We start from the raw sequence: 22,114 nt of genomic DNA, 5'->3' as shown, positions 1-22,114 counted from the left end.
TATTGTCAGCTATTCTTAAATTAAATTGTAACTAAAATCTGCATTTCTTTAAAATATTCGTATTTATCGTAAAGTCTTGTAAGCATTTCTCATGATTGTGTTTTTTGAAGAACCAATATTTGTTGATTCTTATTTATCTGCTGGCATTTTTATAATCTGAAGACTGGTGTGCTTCCTGAAATCTTAGTACTTAATATTGTCAGCTATTCATAAATTAAATTGTAACTAAAATCTGCATTTCTTTAAAATATTCGTATTTATCGTAAAGTCTTGTAAGCATTTCTCATGATTGTGTTTTTTGAAGAACCAATATTTGTTGATTCTTATTTATCTGCTGGCATTTTTATAATCTGAAGACTGATGTGCTTCCTGAAATCTCAGTACTTAATATTGTCAGCTATTCATAAATTGAATTTTAATTAAAATCTGTACCAAATCTAACCAATATTTGTTGATTCTTATTTAACTGCTGGCATTTTTAAAAGCAAAAGTGCTTCAAACGCCAATTTCGTTAGCGATTTACTTTACAATAGAAACTTAAAATGAAGCCAACATGAAGTTGAATATTCCTAGATTTGTGCATTTTTTTTTTTATTTTTATTTTTAACTCACTTCAAGACTCTCAGTTAGTGTTGAGATTTATTTAGGATGGATGTTGAACATTCAATGTGTAGTCTATGTGTAGTCTAATATTGTCTATACTTTTTTAGAGCAGGTCTTGATAGGTACGTCGATTTTCAGGTTAATTTGTGTTCCAGGGAAAGACTGAATGGATAGCTTATATGGTTGGGGCTTGCTTGGTAGATGAGGAACAGCCATCAGGAGTGAGAAAGTGAAGAACATATAAGAATAATTGCTTTAATTTAACTTTTCAAATGTCATAATGAATGCAGAAACATCTGCTTTTAAATGAGAAATACTAGCATTAATCATATTTAAAATGTTTTCATTCCAATTGTGTGACTTTCCCCGAGCAGGAATATAAAAAAAAAATGCCCAGCTCAGCCTCAGGCAAATGTACACTCGTCCATCGCTATTGGATGCGTCTGGTCTGGTCTGGCCTGGCCTGGCTAATGCCCCATAGGCTGTTGCGGCACTGTGAGAAGCGACTTGTGGCGTCCCGAAAACAACAACAACAACAATAATAAGCAAATGTCATCTTGCCATATCACAGCAGTGACAAATCACCATCGACGACGACGCTGACGATCATCGCAGTGTTCGACAACGCCAGCAGACAGTGGACAGCAGGCATTGGCAGGTTTTCGCAAGCCTCGGACCCAAATGGCCTGCCCGTCTGGCAGTTTTGTGGCTTCTGCTGGTCTGCATGACAAAAAAATGCAAGCGAAATATATATATATATATATATATATATATGTACATACATAGTATACATATAAATGGTCATTAATTTCAAAGCAAAAAAATAATAAAAAAAGAAACAAATTGAAGGTTAAAATGTAATTGAAAACGGGTCGGGTGGGTCGACACTTATTGTGCAAGTTGTTTGTAAACAGTTGAACGTTTTTACTGTTAACATTGCTGTTGTTGTTGTTGCTGTGTTTGTTGCTTGTCCACCACCATTGTTGCAGTTGTTGTTGCTGCACTTAATTACGACTCAATTGATTTCGGCCAACTCGTTAAAGCTGCATGTCTTCACAATTCAATTGAGATGCAAAGCTTGGTGTCTTTTATTGTTGTTGCTGTTGCTGTTGTTGTTGTTGCTGTCATCGCCAGTCACACGCACATTGTTCACAATTGTTGTTGTTGTTGTTGCATTTTGTGTTTTTTTATTTCTTATTTTCATTTAACACGTTCGGCATTTTTGTGTTTGATTTTCGAAAATGGTTCATTAACATTTTCACATTTTTCGTGGCTCGCTTTCTAATATTTGTGACATTTTTTTGTTTGTTTTTTTTTTTAAATTTCGTATGAGTATGTTTAGTTTTTTATTTGTTCAGTTTTTCCCCCATTTATGCACAATTAACAATTTAACATTCAATTTGTGTGTGTGTGTGTGTGTGTGTGCTTAAATTGCCTTTTGTGCGCTTTGTATTGCCCTTGAGAGTGAGAAAGTGAAGAACATATAAGAATAATTGCTTTAATTTAACTTTTCAAATGTCATAATGAATGCAGAAACATCTGCTTTTAAATGAGAAATACTAGCATTAATCATATTTAAAATGTTTTCATTCCAATTGTGTGACTTTCCCCGAGCAGGAATATAAAAAAAAAATGCCCAGCTCAGCCTCAGGCAAATGTACACTCGTCCATCGCTATTGGATGCGTCTGGTCTGGTCTGGCCTGGCCTGGCTAATGCCCCATAGGCTGTTGCGGCACTGTGAGAAGCGACTTGTGGCGTCCCGAAAACAACAACAACAACAATAATAAGCAAATGTCATCTTGCCATATCACAGCAGTGACAAATCACCATCGACGACGACGCTGACGATCATCGCAGTGTTCGACAACGCCAGCAGACAGTGGACAGCAGGCATTGGCAGGTTTTCGCAAGCCTCGGACCCAAATGGCCTGCCCGTCTGGCAGTTTTGTGGCTTCTGCTGGTCTGCATGACAAAAAAATGCAAGCGAAATATATATATATATATATATATGTACATACATAGTATACATATAAATGGTCATTAATTTCAAAGCAAAAAAATAATAAAAAAAGAAACAAATTGAAGGTTAAAATGTAATTGAAAACGGGTCGGGTGGGTCGACACTTATTGTGCAAGTTGTTTGTAAACAGTTGAACGTTTTTACTGTTAACATTGCTGTTGTTGTTGTTGCTGTGTTTGTTGCTTGTCCACCACCATTGTTGCAGTTGTTGTTGCTGCACTTAATTACGACTCAATTGATTTCGGCCAACTCGTTAAAGCTGCATGTCTTCACAATTCAATTGAGATGCAAAGCTTGGTGTCTTTTATTGTTGTTGCTGTTGCTGTTGTTGTTGTTGCTGTCATCGCCAGTCACACGCACATTGTTCACAATTGTTGTTGTTGTTGTTGCATTTTGTGTTTTTTTATTTCTTATTTTCATTTAACACGTTCGGCATTTTTGTGTTTGATTTTCGAAAATGGTTCATTAACATTTTCACATTTTTCGTGGCTCGCTTTCTAATATTTGTGACATTTTTTTGTTTGTTTTTTTTTTTAAATTTCGTATGAGTATGTTTAGTTTTTTATTTGTTCAGTTTTTCCCCCATTTATGCACAATTAACAATTTAACATTCAATTTGTGTGTGTGTGTGTGTGTGCTTAAATTGCCTTTTGTGCGCTTTGTATTGCCCTTTGTTGCATTCCCCATATTTGCGATCATAAAAATGCATTTTATTGTTGCTGCTGTGAAACGCGAACACAAAACACAAACAATGCCGTCATTTAAGCAAAATGCATTTTATAACTACTATTTTGTTGCAATGTGTGTGTGTCTGTGTCTGTGTTAAATATTTTGTCGTTTCAAAGTTGATTGAACTTGGCGATAAGTTTCAAGGAAAGAAAGCGCTTTGCTTTGAAAATTGATCATAATATTTGCATATTACTTGTCTGAGAGACCGATCCAATAAAATGCGATGAATAAAGCTCTGCTTTGTTATGAGACTTTAATTCAATAATGGCGATTGAAATAAATGAATAAAATGTTATAAAATTATAGTGGCAGAAAATTAATTCATTATTTGATAATAACTTTAAACTGACTAATCATAGCTCAAGTAGCATATCTACAAGTACTTGTAGATACTTGTATAAAGCCGAAGGCTATAAAACGTTTTAAATTCTATAGCTTTCATGCTATAGAGTCTATCAAATTGGAAATATCAGGAAATAGTGTTCACTTCATAAATTTGCAAGCTTTTATATTGTAAAGAAAGCATTGTAGGTTGTAGAATAAAGTTAAATAAAATGTAAAAGGTAAACATACACATAACTTTCTTCACTCTGAACTTCCTTAGAAAATTAACTATAGTTCTTTACTTTACTCTACTTAAGTAGTAAATATAAATTATCTGCATGCTGCAATCATTAAAGCCACGTTCTTTTCAGAATATTTATTACATTTAAATAATTGAAATTAAACAAACAATAGCAAATTGATTTAGTTGACCTAAGTATTATTTATTTTTCAACTGTTGATGGCTTTTGCGTTAATTCTAATGTATTTCAAAGTATTTGTAGCGCTGGAATGTCCTTTGAATAAATACATTTAAAGCAGCAGATTCTGCAATTATAATATAATAAGAGAACAATCATGCCTATATGGAAAGGTTATATTAAGGATGGATTGAGATAGTTGGGGTCCTAAAAAGCGCATAGTGATTTCAAAATCTCATTTTTTGGGATGTTTGTGAGGTCATTTAGAAAGAGTTGCCCAAAGCCAAATCTCCTAAATCTGCTAAGTGCTGGATAGTAACAAAGCAGGACCTGCTTGGAAAACTGGCACCACAATTTCATTAAATACTTTATAAGTAATTATCTTCATCGAGTCTAAGTCTAAAATTCTTTTAAATTTGTGCTATTATGAAATATTTAAGTGATGGTAATTATTGAATGTTCTTTAATGCTTAAAACTAAAAGTCCACACAAATTGAATTTAATTGGGAAACCAATATAGAGATGTAGGCCTGTCCGCTGGTTTTCTCCGTCTGTCTACAGCCTGTCCGTCTGTATGAACACCGAAGCACAACATAAACGGACACCAAACTTCGTAAGTAGAATTGTCTCATATATGGGCAGAACAAGTTTATTAAAAACCATGCAAAGCCCTATTATTTTATATACGAATACATGGAAATGGAATTTGTCCAAATATCAATCTTAGTATAAAACATTTTTGCTTTATAAAGATATCGTAGCCAAATCTGGTATTTATAAGTTTTGATTTGTGCCTCATAATATTTTAAAGTTTATTTAAAATCGACTTACTATCTAAATACATAAATAAATAAAAAAAAAATAAATACATAAATAAATAAAGAAATAAAAAAAAAAAATAAATACATAAATAAATAAAGAAAAAAAACATAATAAATAAAAATAAATAAATAAATAAAAATAAATAAATACATAAATAAATAAATAAAAAAATATAAATACATAAATAAATAAATAAATAAATAAATAAAGAAAAAATAAATAATAATAAATAAATAAATAAAAATAAATAAATCTGTTATAGTACAAACAACTTTTCTATTTATTTTTAAACCTAAACAAATTTGATCTTTGCAAGTTGTTTTTTGCAGGTTTGCACCATTATCTCAAGTTTTATTAAAATCGGTGAACTATATCATATAGCTGCCATAGAAGCTAACGCAGCAAGACTCAGTCTTAGTTCGAAATACTTTTTTGTTTATCGCGATATCGTAGACAAACAACTTGTAGTTGCTTAATTTTTTTATTGAGGTTCACCATAATCTGAAGTTGAACCAAAGTCGGTGAAACTATGTCAAATATTTAGCAAAGATTGGTAAAGCACAGTATATTTCAGGGGAAAATTGTGGGAACGGTGTACTTAGGAGCTTGGAAACACGTGGACTTGCCTAATAATCGTTAGCCAAATATTAAAATTCATTATGAGTTTAATAAGGCAATTACAATTAGGCATTTAACTTACCGATTTGCGAACAATTTAATTTGTTTTTTTTTTTTCTTTGCTTCAACTGCTTTACCGTTTTCGCGTGGCTCTGCAAATAAAATGAATGAACAAAAATGCGACTTATTATTATTCATGGGTAGAGGTGGCATTGGGGGGGGGGGGGAATTGACAAGCCCACACATTCCCCAACATTTGACTGACAAAAATGTCATAACAAGCCCCTTACAGACAGACAGGCAGACAATTTTGTTTGTGCAATTGAAAATGTCAGCAAGACTTAAAAAAAAATTTCGGAAAAATAAGACAGAAAAAAAAATGAAAATCACAAAATGCAGCCAAATATTTTGCAAGCGCATAAAAACGTTGACTGACAAACATTAAAAAGCAAATAGCGAACAATTATATTCTGATTGCCAACAACAACAACAACAGAGTGCCAATTTTGAACAGGTCGCGACAAGCCGCCGATTGTACAAATGACGTCGGTGGCTGACCCACTTAGTAGAAGCAGAAGTACGAGTACGAGTAGCCACCGTCAAAGTTTTCCGTTTGTGGGTAATTGCGGCATTTTCCAAACGTTTGCATTGTTTTCATTGCTGTTGTTGTTGTTGTTGTTATTGCTGCCATATTATGCAATGTCGAGTTGGCGGCTTTTTGACTTTTGGCGACTTGCTGCCAAACATGAAAACAGTTATCTATGAAATTGCATCGACAAACGTGCTGAACGTTACCCAAAAAAAAAAAAAAAAAAAAAAAAAAACCCCAAACTCCAAGAAGAAGAAGAAGCAGAAGCAGATAAGGTTGGGGCTGAGGATGAGGATGAGAATGACGAGCGACTCTAGGCAACCTTTTATATTGTATGTAGCACAGAAAAAGCTTTAGAAAAAAGAAGAAAAAAAAATGTGCAAGCTCTTCTTCCGACTTCGCTGCGCTTCGTCTGTCCATTTGGTTGGTCTTTGTTGTGTCTGTATGTCGGTCGGTCGGTCGGTTGGTCGGTTGGTCGGTCGCTTTGTTTGTTGCCAGCCGTGTGCCTAATTCTCATGTCAACTCTGCGCCAAGACAATGCCGACCAACATCGTCTACATCGCCGCCGCTCAGGTCGTGAGCAGAGATGCTGTGCACCAACTTTGCACTTTTCCTGCACTTTTCCCACACCCGTTCGAGCACAAAAGCAGCAAAGCAGCAAAGCAGAAAAGCGGAAAAGCACAGAAACAAAATAAGGAAAAAATTTCTTCTTGCCTAAATTGTGTGACACACTCACATCGACCTAACACACATACATACATACTATATACATACAAACGTGCATATGTGTGTGTGCGCATGCCTATAAATAATATTAGCAGCTTTACAGTGGCTTTTGCATAATTCGAAAGCGCGAACACGAACAAATGGGAGCATTAACAATACTATATTTCATAACTCACATACTATTAAACAATTGGCACCTTCATTCGAAGTCGATATTTCAGAGAAATCTTTGATTACGCATCAAATGTTTGCATCCAAAGAAATAACTAATATTGTTTGTATTTGCATGCATTTCTATATAAATGCTTTGTCTTTATAGTGAAGGGTAACTAACAAAAGGATGACGGCACTCCATGCACTATAAACAAATTGTGACAAGCGTCTGTCTGGATGAACGTCTGTATTTCGGAAACGACTGAGCCCACATTAAACAAACTCGGCACGTAGACTCTTCTAGTTCCCATGCAACACAAGTTTATTTTATATGTTGATGTTATACACCTTTTTACTGCTATAGAATAAATAATTCAAAAGCTACATTTCTACATAAAACGTTTTTATTTATTACGATTTTTTTTAAAGTATTATTGGTATTTATTTTATTTTTCTTTATTGGTCTTTTATAGCGCCTCACCACAATCTAAAGTATGAGGAAAGTCGATTGACCATGTCGTACAGCAGCCATAGCAACTATCGGTGTAAAAACTAAGATATCGTATCGAACTTACGCATAAATAGGAGTTTGTTGCATTTAAATTTATTTGGAATATTTATTATTTATTTAATATATTTGTTCTTCTACTTTAATTGGCATATAAAGCTGTTTATATGCGCCACGAGAACAGTGGAGCCGCGGGTTCGGCCTGCTTGATGTTTCTTTTAAAGCAACCATTACTTTTTTTTAAAAAAAAAAAGTATTTTTTAAACAAAAATGATGAAGAAGTGCCTCGCTCTGCTCCACAGTATTTCCATCAGCTTAAATGTTATTTCTACGTTTAAAGTTTCAGCAAAGCTGGCATTTATTTATTTGAATTTCATGGAATATTGCTTTGTATTTGTTTGAATATTTTGTTGCAATACATTTTATTACTTTTTTACTTCCACGCATCTGCTATTTGCGCTTTATTTGAATTTGTTTGCATTTAACACAATCTTGTTGTTTTCATTTCATTTTATTATTGACTTCATTATTAATTTGAGTAATTATTCGAAGTTATGTCTGTATTTGTAACTGTTTGCATTTATTTGTTTGTTTCTGCTTGCTTTTAGCTTAATTTTTGCATCATTTATCGCAATTCGTTTCGCTGTTTTTCAGGCTGTTTGCATTTGTTCGTATTTGTTTATTTAGTAGTTTAATTAAACAGAGTATATAAATTGGTGGACAAAGTTATTACCTTTGAGAAATATAGATAATTATTTTGTAACCCATTAGATGTGAAGTTTGAAACTAAAGTCATTATTATTATAAGTATTATCGTATTAATTAAAAATTAGTCCAGCAGTTGTTTATTTAGAAATAAATTGCAGAATGTAACACTTTAAAACACAATTGCAAAAAGCTGTTAAGTTTTGCAATTTACTCAAAGATTACACGAATATTTTTCTCATATTATGTTCAAAAAAAAAAAAAAAAATGTTGTCAGCTACATTTATTTCAAAATTATGTGGAGAAAAACAAAAAGTTGAACGAATGTCGAATAACTGTACTTTTTCACATTACGTCAAGATTTATTGATGTATAAATAGTTTCGTGTGAGTTTTCTTGTTGTAGTTGAAGTTGTTGTTGTTAGTTTAAGTTTTGTTATTATTATTATTGTTAGCTGGCTGCTGCGCTTGTAATTACAGCAACAGCAACAACAACAACAACAATCAACTACAATGAACAGTTGCATTTAATGTGCCTAATGAGCGGTTTGTTCTGCAACAATAACAACTACAAGTATGGCAACAACAACAACAACAAATGCTCCACTTGGCAACTAATTCGTTGATCATTTTGTTCCTATTTTTTTCTTCTGCTTCTTCATCTGCTTGCTATTGTTGTTGTTGCCTCACATTTTTTCAATGGCTGTTGTTATTACTGTCGTTGTTGTTGTTGTTGTTGTTGCTGTTGCTGTTGTTGCTGTAGTTGGCGTGCATGCCACGTTTTTTACGTCATTTGAGTTTCGGGCAGCAAGTTCGTTTCCTAAGTCTTTTGTTTTGCCGTGGGTAATCGCCAGTGTGCTGATTTCTATTGGTTTGGAAATGTGCCACGCCCCTGTGCCCAGTCACTCACTCACTCAGTCAGTCAGTCAACAAAATTCTACACTATTGTTGCAGCTGCCCCTCCCCCTCCCTCGCCCCCTCCAGCGACCACTTGCAAAGATTTTTTGTTTGGCAGCCAATGTGGGTTGCTCGGTCATTCAGAGAGGACAGCGAGAATTCAGTTTTCGAGGGGGGCGCTACAAAATTTTTGGTGTTCAGTTATAAAATGCGCTTACGAAATCAATTATGAAACGACAACCAGCTGTGCCTGTGACGCCAAAAAAAAAAACAAACTCTTTGTTGATTACAGAAATGAAATTAAAAAGAAGAAAAAAGCACCGTCAAATGAAATCAAAAGTCATAAAAGTCACAAAAGTCACGCTTTCTTTGATATTCGCACAAATTGTGACGCGGCCAGACCTACGCTACATAAATATATACGACATATATATATTGGATATGTATATGTATCTGTGTGTGTGTGTGTGTGTGTGGGCAGAGATTTGCAATCGAGCCGAATACGTGACCAAAAGTCGCGGCAATAACATTGACATTTGCGTTAATTAAAAGTCAAGTGTTAATTAAAACAAAACTAGCTTGACACGCACCCACAAAAATATGTAACTTTTGTCTGTACAACGACAACAACAACAACAACTACATGCAAAACCAAAGAGAAAAAAAATTGTGATGAGGCTTGAGAATTCTTTTTCCATTTGCATGCAACAAAAGAACTGCATGCAAAGGAATTTCAAATAATGTTTCGATGAGCAGAAGATTTGTTGAATATACTTGTATTGCTGAAGTCCTTGTAGTCTCAGGACAAGGAACTCTACGGTCTTACTGTTGTGTTGTTGTTCAACCGTCTGCAAACTTGATATTGAATAACACGGTCTTTTCTACACGATTTTGATATAACACGGTTTGAAAATTAAAAATTTCATATATAAGTATTTCTTTAGAGATAAGGAACCAATCACCTATTTTTGCATACTTATAATCAATGTCTTTTTTAACACGGTTGTTTCTGGAACCAGTCTACCGTGTAAAAACAGAATTAGGTTACCAATTTATATTATATCAATATTGATAGCAACAAACCAATATCTGTAAGTTTGTGGTTATCCCATAAAGAACATCAAGTTCATTTCCGAAGTGCCTTTTAATTGTGAGAAACAAGCAAACTAAAGTTTCAAGTTGTTTAATTTAAAAAGAATCCTTAAATCAAAAAATGTAGCTTAGAATGTCCTTACGATAACAGGTGTTTATAATTAGACAAGCACGTCAATATTATTATTATATTATTTTTTAGACAAAAAAAAAACAACACTTTCTTTTGCAATTAACTTTTTTTTAAATTAACTTTTCAAGGCCGTCTTGAAAACTGTGACTGATTTCTGCGCAAAAATGATTTGCGCACCTAATCGCATCAATTAAAATATTTATTTTTTTAATTTTTTTAGATGAAGCTTACAGAAAGTTAACTTCATCTCAGCCTTTCTATGTTTCATAGATTAACATGAACATACATATAGTCGCCTGAGGGCCTTTTGATTATTTCCTTTCCATCATTGTGGCAGGTTCTTTATGCTGGAGACAATACGCTTCTACCAACGAAAAAAGTGTGTTCCTATTTTTTTCTTCTCCTTCTTCTTCTGCTTCTTCATCTGGATGGCATTGATTTTCTAGCCATTTTTCGGGAAAAATGCTGCACACATACAAGTATAATTGTAAGGAAAATATTATTGTCATTAATTCAATTAAATAAATGGAAAGGGCTCTTCCAATAAGAATCAATGTTTCTTGAAAAATAAGTTACACATACAAGTACAAGTATAAGTGTAAAAAAGAAATCAATGTCAATATTATTCAATTAAATATCTAGGAATATAAGCCGTTATTTATTGACTTCAAAATACATGCTAAGATCAAATATAAATGGGAATACTTTATGCAAAACTGTACGCTCAAGTTGAGATTCTTTGTGTTTGTCCAAGGGGCATATCGCTGTTTTGGCTGTGACCCCAGCAAAGAAATCTGCTGTCTTGGAAAGCATAACTAATTCGTAGATGTGCTGTGATGTATCTTCGTACCAAATACTATTTCAATTCGTTAGATTGCTTGCGTCTTCCTCCGTGAAAAGGAAGCAACGCATTGCTGTCGGCTAATCAGTTTTTTAGTTTTTCAGTTTTTTGTTTCCAGTCAGACCCAACGACCACAGAGCGGCAAGCAAATTAAACAAAGCTGAGCTGAAGTCGCTGATTATTACATCATTCAGTCACTCATCTACCCATCCAGCCGTCGACTCATTATAATCGAAGACCCACAAAAGACAATGGTGTGGCTACAGGTACCCCCAATGTACTCGTACTTGTATATAGTATTGGCATGGTTTTGTGCCTATAGTAGGTACTGTACGGCGGTAGCTAAGCATCTGAGATGTCTGCAAACTAGAGATGAGCGCGTTGCAAAGTTGCATTTTAGTGATAAAGACGATATTAATGGGCTTTCATAATTCAGAGAAAGTCATCAAATAATACACAAAGGTTTTTTAAATCAATTCCAAAGAGAAAAAAAATTGCGATTTAAGGGCGTTCAGAAGGAGATTTTGTCTTTGACATTAACTTTTAACTTGAAGACTTCTTTTAATTCATTTTTCAGTTTAGAGACTCTGTAGAGTTGGTTGCATTTCCTCATATATATTGAGAATTTCGATATTAAAAGGCTTTTAATATTATTATTTATTAACAATTTTAATTAAGAGAAAGTCATTTAATTACATAATAATTTTTTTCAAGTCAATTCCTAACCCGATTTAAGGGTATTCAGAAGGTGATTTTAACTTCATCTTTAAAGAATTTGAAGATTTGCTTTAATTTATTTCTCAGTTTAGAGACTCTGTAGAATTGGTTGCATTTTCTCAGACATATTGAGAATTTCGATATTAAAAGCCTTTTATGAGAACTTAATTAACATAATTCAGAGAAAGTCATGAAATTACACACAAAGGTTGGTCAAATGAATTTCTAAACCGATTTAAAGCATTCAGAAAGATTAAGCTTCATCTTTAAAAGAATTTTTCTACAAATTATCAGCCTGTTTGAACCTTAACTTTCGCATAGTTGGAAGGATATTTAGATTTAAATAAATAAAGCGTGAAATTCTAGGCAGCTCTGAAGATGGAAATGCAGGAAATGCTGCAAAAAAATGTTGGTAGGTGCTTTTAGGAGCCTTTGAAGACTGCTTTTAATTTATTTTCCAGCTCGGAAAATATATAGATTTGATTGCTTTTTCTTACATAAATTTATATTTCAACTTGTTATTTGAAAAAGATTGAATTTGGAGAAAAACTTTTCAGCATTTCCAGTGCAAAAACAAAATTAGGTGTATTTCAAAAATCATAAAAAAATATTCAATATTGGGTCTGAAAGGGTAAGGGATCCCACGAAATTTGATTTTCTTGCAAGTACTTGTAGAATTCAAATTGTTTATTCCGATTAATTTGCGTTCAAGTTTCTTCACGCACGACTCACGACTCATCACCATTTGCAGCGAATATATTTGTCGCTGTTTTTTTCTTATTTTTTTTTTTTTTGTAAATATATACTCGTACACACATAAATATTTGTTGTACAGGGTGCGCATTGCAAAACGCAACGCTTGAATGGAGCGTGGTCATATGATAGCCATGGTCGAGTTAGGGGGCTGCGTTTGGTGCCGGGATTGAGGTTTTCGTTACCTCTGCGACTGCTCCTACCCGCTGCCTTTGTTGTTGTCGTTGTTGTTGTTGTTGCTGTTTCTGTTGTAATTAAGGTTTTTGCGCACATTTTGTTTTAGTTATTTTTTTTAGTGTTTTTTGTTTGTAGAAACATGCACTTAGTTGTGAGTGTATTTAGCATGTGTGTGTGTGTGTGTGTGTGTGTGAAGAGGCAACGAAAAGCAAAGTGACGTGAAGTTTGAAAAAGGGGGAAGTGTTACGCCTGTAATCGATCGTATTCGTATTGCACTGTAGTTATGGCTAAGTAGCAGGTATTGACAGACACTGCCACTCTCATCTAATGGCATAATTGTGTGGCATTAGACGTTTTCATTGAATCGAATGGAATTGAGTGGCGCTGGTGGTTATGGTGGTGCCGACAACCGCAGACGATGTATACTCGTATATATATATATATATATATATATATATATATATATATATAGTGGTACTTTTTTTTTTTCCTATTCATTGCTGAAACGAACCCATGATTTTGTCTCACCCTCCGCAACTCTGTCAATCGCTCTCTCTCTCTCTCTCTCTCTCCTCGAATAGGTAGGCTGATGTTAGTTGTTATTATGTCACACTTTTGCTTTTGCTTCCTGATCTTCGATTCATTCGATATGTGGCGCATTGCGGCGGATAAATTAATTTGTCAAGCTCATGCGAAAAGTTTTCGTAAAGGAAAGCTCATAATCAATAGGCTTTATTTCCAAACACAAAACATTTACGAAATATACGTATAATTTATTAGAATCAAGATATGAATATTTGAATATCTATGGAGCGTTATATATGCACGTCTCTTCTTCGTCTTCAGCTTTGCTTTGCCGCTAACGGGCCCTAAGTTCAATGCCTCAGTTGGGTTCAAGTACCGTTACGGCTCTGATGCTTTTAATTGCATGTGTGGTTGACAAGTTTAATTGCCCGCCTATTTGTCTAGCCAAGCACGCTCGTGGTCAGGCCCAAGTAATGGTCCGTAGCTAACATTGGATCGCTGTGCAGCCTTCATTGCAAAATTGTTTACTTTGACTCTAAAATACCATATACTTATGTGCTCTTTAGTGTGGGACTTTGTTCGAAAGCTAACCAATTAGTTGAAGGGGAGGAGAGACAGCTGCAAAGCAATTTATTTTCCCTCACATCCTAAATACATGTCGTCAGCTTTTTTTTTTTTTTTTTTGAAAGTTATACTTCTTATGTGAGGGTTTTGATTGCTGAATCGGCAACCTTTTGTGTAACGAAGCCAACAGCACGGAAACAGGCGCAAGTAGATCAGCTGGCGATATTGAAATTACTAATTGAATGCAAACAGCGGAAATATTGAAATATTGGTCATATTTCAAATCACATTGCTGCACGATGGTACATTGAAATAAACTAGCGATTGTTAACAGCTGTTTATTTATGCCTAGCTTAGTAGGTCTTGATTTTTAAGAGTCGCTGTTTCTTGTGGTTTTCGGGTGCTCCAGAATTATTTTTTCATGCGAAGTAGAACTGCGTTGTCTAAGGCTCTAGAAAGCTGTCTCAGCAACCATTGTTAACGGTGAGTTTTCTATTTTTTTTTTTGTGCGCTTTGTTGCTATTAATAGCGGTGTTTCTATCCATTTTCTAGCGGTTTTTCTATAAATTTTTACTGGCTTTTCTACCCGTTTTGTGGCGGATTTTGAGCTAATTTTCTATCCTTTCTCTAGATCATTATGATTACCCATTTTCTAGCGGATTTTTTAACTATTCATAGCCGTTTTTGAAGGTATTTTTTAGAGGGGTTTTCTGTCTATTTTTTGGAAATTTTCCGGACGTTTTCTTGCGGATTTTGAGCTAATATTCTACTTATGATTGTTTTTCTAGCGTGCTTTCTAGCTATTCGTAGTCGTTCTCAAAGCTACTTTCTATCTATTTTTTTTTGAGTTTTCTACATATTTTCTCAAACTACTTGTGATTGTTTTTCCAACTATTCATATCCATTTTTAAAGCTATTTTCTAGCGGCGCTTTCCATCTATTTTGTTTTTTGAGTTTTCTACATATTTTCTGGTGGATTTTAGCGGATTTTCTACCATTTCGCTAGCTACTTATGATTGTTTTTCTAGCCATTTTCGAGTGTGCTTTCTAGCTATTCATGTCGTTCTCAAAGTTAATTTCTAACGGGGTTTTCTATCTATTTTTTTTTGTTGAGTTTTCTACATATTTGCTGGCGAATTTTAAGCGGATTTTTTACCCTTTCTCTAACTACTTATGATTGTGTTTGCAACTATTCATAGCTGTTTCTGAAGCTTTTTTCTAGAGGCGTTTTCTATCTATTTTTTGCGAGTTTTCTAAACATTTTCTTGCAGATTTTGAGCTAATTTTCTATCCTTTCTCTAGCTACTTATGATTGCTTTTCTAGCCATTTTCGAGTGGAATTTTCAAGGCTATTTATAGCCATTTTTAAAGGTTTTTTCTAGTGGAGCTTTCCATCTATTTTTCTGTGAGTTTTCTACATATTTTCTGGAGGATTTTAGCGGATTTTCCACCCTTTCGCTAGCTACTTATGATTGTTTTTCTAGCCATTTTCGAGCGGAGTTTCTAGCTATTCATAGCGGTTTTGAAAGGCATTTCTTAGCGCTAACCGGGAGCGATAACCAATCTCTAGCCATTCTTTTCAAGTCAAATTTACATTAGCCTACAATTATTGATGAATTAAGGCTCCCTCGACAATCTAAACAAAATAAATTCAAATTAAATCATTCGAATGCAACCATTAAGTTTCACTTCCATCGCGTGTCGCCCTGACACACAAACGTCTCTTTCAATTTTTGTTTTATTTAAGATCTTTGTTTCTAAAAGCAGAATTATTAAATCAGTTGTACTTAGTGTTAGCTTACAAAGGACAAGATTACATGGAGCTTAGAAATTAAGTTATTGCTGTGGATTCTTGGATTACAATTAAAAAGTTATCCGGAAGACTCTAGTTGAGCTGGAATGGAAGGTATAGCGGGTGGGGTTTTTGGAGATACCCTTCAATATTTGCATTTGAAAACCTTGTGGAACTGCCTTTGTTTGTTTATATATTGTTAAACAAAACCAAACTCTTTCCGACGCTCCCCCTTAATGAAATCCTGGCTACGCCCCTGTGCCTGCTTGCAAGTAATATGTGCGTACAATTTTTTACGCCGCTTACCGGCCCTAAAGTCGCTTGGCAGCCAATTTAACAAATTTGACATTTGTTTTTGTTATTCTTCAGCTTGTCTTTTGAACGTTTTCTTTAAAGTGCGAGTAAGTCTATTTGTGTGTCTTTACTTCGCTTAAATCTCTGTCCTGCACTTAAAAACTTCAATTTAAGCGTCAACGTCTTAACTTGGACGGACGGCATGACCTTCACTGCTGACGTTGCTTATTGGTTGTAGTTGTTGTTGCTGTTGTTCAGGTACCCGCACAGCACTTATGGAGCATTTAAGTGGGCCAGTACACCCTCGAAAGGTCCGAGGATAGCCTTGAAAGGCATTTGAAATGGGGAAATGATTTTTTTTTGTGTTTTTTTTTTCGGTGGGAACTCTTTTGCTTTTGCCTTGTGCCAAGGCGAAATACAAAAGCAAAATAGTAGCTACAACTGGTTCTTTAAATCATCACCATCGCCATCATCATCATCATCATTAATATTATTATCGGCGCACAACTCACGGTTCACAGCTGGCGAAAATGTCAAAGTTTACATTGATCGCTGGTTTGTGTCTTCATCGTGCTGCCTGCTTATTAGCTCATTTTTATTTCTGATCAGTCGCTATATACAAGTACATACTATATATGCACACACATGTGTGGAGAGTATAAGTCAGCGAGTATTATGGCTTTAGCGATGCGCTTGCAACTTTTCAAAGGAATGCCTAAATGCAGCCATGGGCGTAGCCAGGATTTAATCAAAACACATGAAAAATAGGGGAAAATGAAATTCAAAATAATGAAAATGTCTTCATCTAAAGATTCCGAATGCAATAATATTAAAAAATGTGCTAAAAATAAAAAGAATTGTGATCGTCGAACTAATATCGAGAGTGTAAAAAAATTTGAAATTTTGTTTTCTTACATAAATGATAAATTTCTATATACTCGTATATACATACTTTAAAATTAATTAATTAATAATAACGGTGGCGAAAAAAATAAAGAAAAATATGTAATTTTTCTGATGGTTGCTGTTCTCAGTTTGAAAATCAATTTATAGTATCAAGTTTAGTTAATTTTCTAAAAAGAATTCGGATGTTTCTCAGTTGAATAGAATTTTTTTGCAAGCTCACATGGAATGGGAATCGGGGCAGTTATCAAAAGGCAGTTATGGCAGATAAAGAAATCTAAAATCATTTTATTTCGACAGTTCAGAACTGAAACTGCATTTTCTTAAAGAAACCATATTTAATTTTACAAATATTATTAGCATTTAAATCTATTTTTGTTTATTACATTTATTTTTTTTATTTATACTACATAAAGATTGTTCGTTTGATATGTAGTTAGGTCTGATATTATTATAAGCATGAATATAAAAACATTTAATGTTAAAGAGACAATAATGCGGAAGGTTTTAAAATTAGTCGAATAACTATATACTGCCTCAGGTTTCGATGAAATCAGCGATTGCCCAAAATCCACCTTAACACCAAATATAGTGCTAGTTAAGAGTTATAAGTTAAGCCTATTATTTATTTATTTATTTTTTATGCCCGTATGTATATATGTATATATTTTTAACATTAATCTTCACAGTAATCTAGCTAATCAATTAAGCAAAGCCATCAAATGGATGTCTTTTTTTCGTGATTTTTGTACAAATCAAAGGGGGGTGGCAGCTGCCCGCTTTGCACCCCCCTCGCTACGGCCATGAATGCAGCTCATGTTTGAAGACATACCCACAAGCCGAATCAGAGCAATATATTCTATTATAGGCATACAAGCAACGTGAATGCCTAAATAAATTAAAACTTAAGTTATTTTTTTCTTTCTTGTTTATTCACATTTTTGATGAACAAATAGTTATTGGCAGCGTATTAGGTTTGCGTACAAATTTATTTTCTGTTGCTTCTCCTCTGCTTCTTCTAATGTTTTGCAAATTATTTTCCAGTTATTTATAATGATTTTTGTAGCAGCTGCAATTAGTGAGCTTTGTTGTTGTAAATACTATGCATTGTTTGGCTTTATACTAAAAATGCTAATCATGTTTATTAAGCTGGCGGCGCTGACAAGCTGGCAAAAAAACAAAAAAAACAAAAAAAGCATGGTTATGAATCATGTGTATTGCTAAAAACTTCCACTGCTACAATTTTAGTACTTTTATGATGAATTTTTTTTGAATTGCGGAAGCAGGAAATTATGACCGCGTCCGTCCATGAAAAGTGCTGCAAAAATCGCGCCACAACTATAACGTAAGCGTAAACGAAACCCCCCCCCATTCATCCATTGACGCAATTATTAATTGTTGTCTAAAATGCGCCAAATTGGCTTTAAATTTGTATACAGAGCAGAGCACAAATACTGTTGCTACGAATGTGGCAATTAATCAGCCCCGCCAGATCGCGCCCAATGCTTTATACGAGTATATATATTTCCAACTACATACAATAACAAAAATGTACAGGTAGATGGATAAAAGGGTTCGAAGTCGCAAACAACAATTGAACAAAGTTTTGGGCCTCACATTTCCTTAACGAATGGCAGTCAGTCAGTGGGTCATTGAAGTCAATCGAATGTCAGCAACAACAATAACAACAACAGGCATACACACACCCGTTTTTCCCCTACCATTTTTTTTTCTGATTGGCCTTTTGATGTTTGAGAGCTGAACAAATCATAAAGGTCAGCACTTGTCTTTGCCATGAAGAGGCAGTTGAAGCATTTTTAATAACCCAGTTGTGTAGCCAAGAAATAGCCACAAAAAAAAGGCCAGAAGTGAATGTAAGACAAGCTCTGATGCTGTGCTGCTGAGATGCTGAGATTCGTGGGTGCATGACATGAATTGCAACTTTGGAACGAAAACCAAACGATCTATTTTACTTGTTCACTCAATGAACAGCCATATACGTAATTAAGAGTATCATTGTTTCATATCATTTAAATATAGATAAGACTCCTGGAATGTAACAGAAATTCAAAATGAGCTCAAATATATATAAAACTTCCAATTAATATTATAAACAATTCCATATAAAACAAGTGCTATTTGTAATAAAACTTACATAAATAAATTCTAAGCCATCAACCGATTTACGAGAATGCTTAAGACCATCGGTTGCGAAAACCTCTAGCGCTTTTATTTCATTATCATTCATAGTCATTCTACTTATCATTTTTAGCAATGCTACACAATTTTCGAAGTAATTTCAAATTCAAAATATTTAAAAAACTGACATGCTAACAAGCAGGACTTTTAAAATTGTAAAACAAGCAAATATATAATTTACAATTAAATAAATTCAAATACGCCTTTGATTTGGATTATTTTTAATTACATGAAGAACTGATTTTTAGAATTCTATATTGAAATTTTTAATATATAATAAATAAGTCTTAATCAATATATGTAGAGTCAAAAGCCCGAGTAGCTAGCACTCGTTAATTTAATATTAAGTTTCGTATTAGATACTAGATTTAATTTGTTGAAATAAAAATAAATATGTATAGATCGGTTCAACGATTGAGTTGTCAAAATAACTAATTTAATATGAAGTTTAGTATTAGATACTAGATTTAATTTGTTAAAATAAAAATAAATTAAATAAATATATAGATCGCTTTAACAATTGAGTTGTTAAAATGACTAAATGACTTCTAAATAATTTAGAATTAAGTAAATTTAAATACGCCTTTAACTTGGATTATTCTTAATTTCATGAAGAACTGATTTTTAGAATTCTTTATTACAATTCCTCATATATAATTGATAAATAAAACTTAATTAATATATGTAGAGTCGAAGGTCCGAGCAGCTAGCACTCGTTAATTTAATATGAAGTTTAGTATTACATAATAGATTGAATTTGTTGAAATAAAAATAAATAAAATAAATATATAGATCGCTTTAACTATTGAGTTGTTAACATGACTAATTTAATATGAAGTTTCGTATTAGATACTAGATTTAATTTGTTAAAATAAAAATAAATAAAATACTTGTATAGCTCGGCTTAACGATTGAGTTGTTAAAGTGAGTAGCGCTTTAAAATATAAGTGAAGTAAAGTTAACTTGTTGCACTAGGAACTAATTAAATAAATAAGTAATTAAAGAAAAATAACCCCTGTCTAGTCACCATTAGCCTGCAAAAATCGCCAACTTTCTTTCTACAAAACACCAACCAATTTTAAATACAGTATTAAACAATTTCCTTTGCATAATTCCCTTCAAATCGCAGCAACAAATCAATATTGTCTTTACATTTCCCTTGATTTCAGGATCGACTTGCATTTGTGTTTCAATATTTTTCAATGCTTATACACGCGTGTCTGTCCATTTGTCATGATTTGTCATATTTACGCTTATTCTCGGCTCAGGGCCATAGTTTCTGGTTCATGCAAATAAGTAAAATATATTCAAAACTGTTTGGTTTGGTTTGGTTTCGTTTCGTTTATTTGTTTCACCGTAGGCTTCAGTTGGCATTTCATTTTATTGCCTTTATTGTCATACAAATTTGACGTCTTTGCCGAATAAAATGTCACATTGAGTTTTGGAAAACAATGATAATAATGACGACGACAACAACAACAACAACAAGAGTGGCTGTCGTTCTCATGCAACCTTGTAATGCGAGCCACACACACTTTGGAAAAAAAAAAGAGTCAAGTCTGTGGGGGTCGAATGAAATGTCGTTGGTGTTGTTGTTGTTTTTCTTGTTTTTCATTATTTACGAGTATTTTTGCATTTTTTGGAATGGCACTCACACACACACAGATGCAGACATTTTATTCATTCATTTAATTAATTTCAGTTTCTTGCAATTCGAGTGAGAAACTGAAAACTCGTTTCAACAGCGCCAACAATTTTTTGTCGCTGCTTTTTTTTTTCTCGCTGGCAGCCCAGCAAATGAAAATGAAACCATAAAAGCGGTAAAATAAAGACTGTGGTGACCAGGTCAGATTGTTGTTGTTGTTGTTGCTGTTGGAGCAGCCACTGGGCGCAGCCCGGCTCGCGAAACTGCCCACAACAACAACAATAACAACAGACAATGCAAAATAATCGTAATAATAATAACAGAAACAGCAGCACCAACAACAACAACAACAACAAAGATTAATGTCGCATGACAATAATGACGGAAATCTGAACGAGCCACTGACCGTCCAAGACGCCGAAATGGACAACGAGCGAGCGAACGGTCAATCAGACAGACAGACAGACAGACAGACAAACAGACACACAGTACGCCTTCTGGTCTGCCATTGACGCACAGTGGTGCAAGTATTGTAGCCTTATTGGCCAATATAATACTAGAAACTGCGTCCTAGTATATATGTATGTAAGTGCTAAAAAGTACTAGTACAGTGAAAACTCCCTTAATGGACACCTCTTTTATCCGGACACTCTCTTCGGCGGACACTTTTTCTAAAACATTGAAGGTTTGTTAATTTAATTTTTATTAAATTTTCATGTTTTTTTGAGCATACATTTTTTATTAAATGATTTAGTTTGTCTTATTGAATGAGAAGTTATTTCTTTAATTTGAATAATTTGAATAAGTTTATTATTTATATCTTTTGTATTAATAATTGCTTCATTAGTCATTTTTTATAGAAACGAACATATGAGAAGAGATGAAAATATTATCCCCTTGGACGGACAAAAATTGTCCGAACGTGAGTGTCCGGCCAAGAGAGTTTTCACTCAAACCCACACTTCTGAGCTCCTGTTGAAAAAGAATTTTAATAAAACCTATTTTTCAAACACTTTTTATATACTGGAAAGTCTAAGCTCCAAATATACGTAATAGGCAGACGCCACCTTCTGCCTGAGAGATAATATATAATAATATCAGCATAACTAGACGAATTTATAGACTCATTCGTCTGTCCGTATGAACACCGATAAGTTTTGAACCAAAAAAGTTACGACCGCCAAACGTGATATATAGACTTGTATTATCGATACGCGATGCAAGTATATTACAAAACATATAAAACATTATTATTTTATATAGCTGCCATAGAACCGATTGGTGCAGGACTAACTCTTAGCAAGAAAATATTGTCTTTTATGAAGATATCTCAAGCCAACTTGGTATTAAAGCGATTCTATTACTG

The 22,114-nt window shown here is 33.8% G+C and overlaps 1 protein-coding gene across 1 annotated transcript in view; it reads right to left on the bottom strand.

Annotated features, from left to right (window-relative positions):
* The window catches only part of LOC115627111 (zinc finger CCCH domain-containing protein 13), a 72,509-nt gene that overhangs the window by 33,571 nt on the left and 16,824 nt on the right, over positions 1-22,114 (bottom strand). The window contains exon 2 of the mRNA XM_030522677.1: positions 5,619-5,688. The gene's annotated coding sequence lies outside the window, so the exon portion shown is untranslated. The remainder of the gene's footprint in view (positions 1-5,618; positions 5,689-22,114) is intronic.

This window comes from Scaptodrosophila lebanonensis, unplaced genomic scaffold, assembly GCF_003285725.1.
Source record: "Scaptodrosophila lebanonensis strain 11010-0011.00,11010-0021.00 unplaced genomic scaffold, SlebRS2 tig00000092-arrow-pilon, whole genome shotgun sequence".
In the NCBI taxonomy this organism is placed as follows: domain Eukaryota; kingdom Metazoa; phylum Arthropoda; class Insecta; order Diptera; family Drosophilidae; genus Scaptodrosophila; species Scaptodrosophila lebanonensis.
This window is presented reverse-complemented; position numbering and strand designations above follow the sequence as displayed.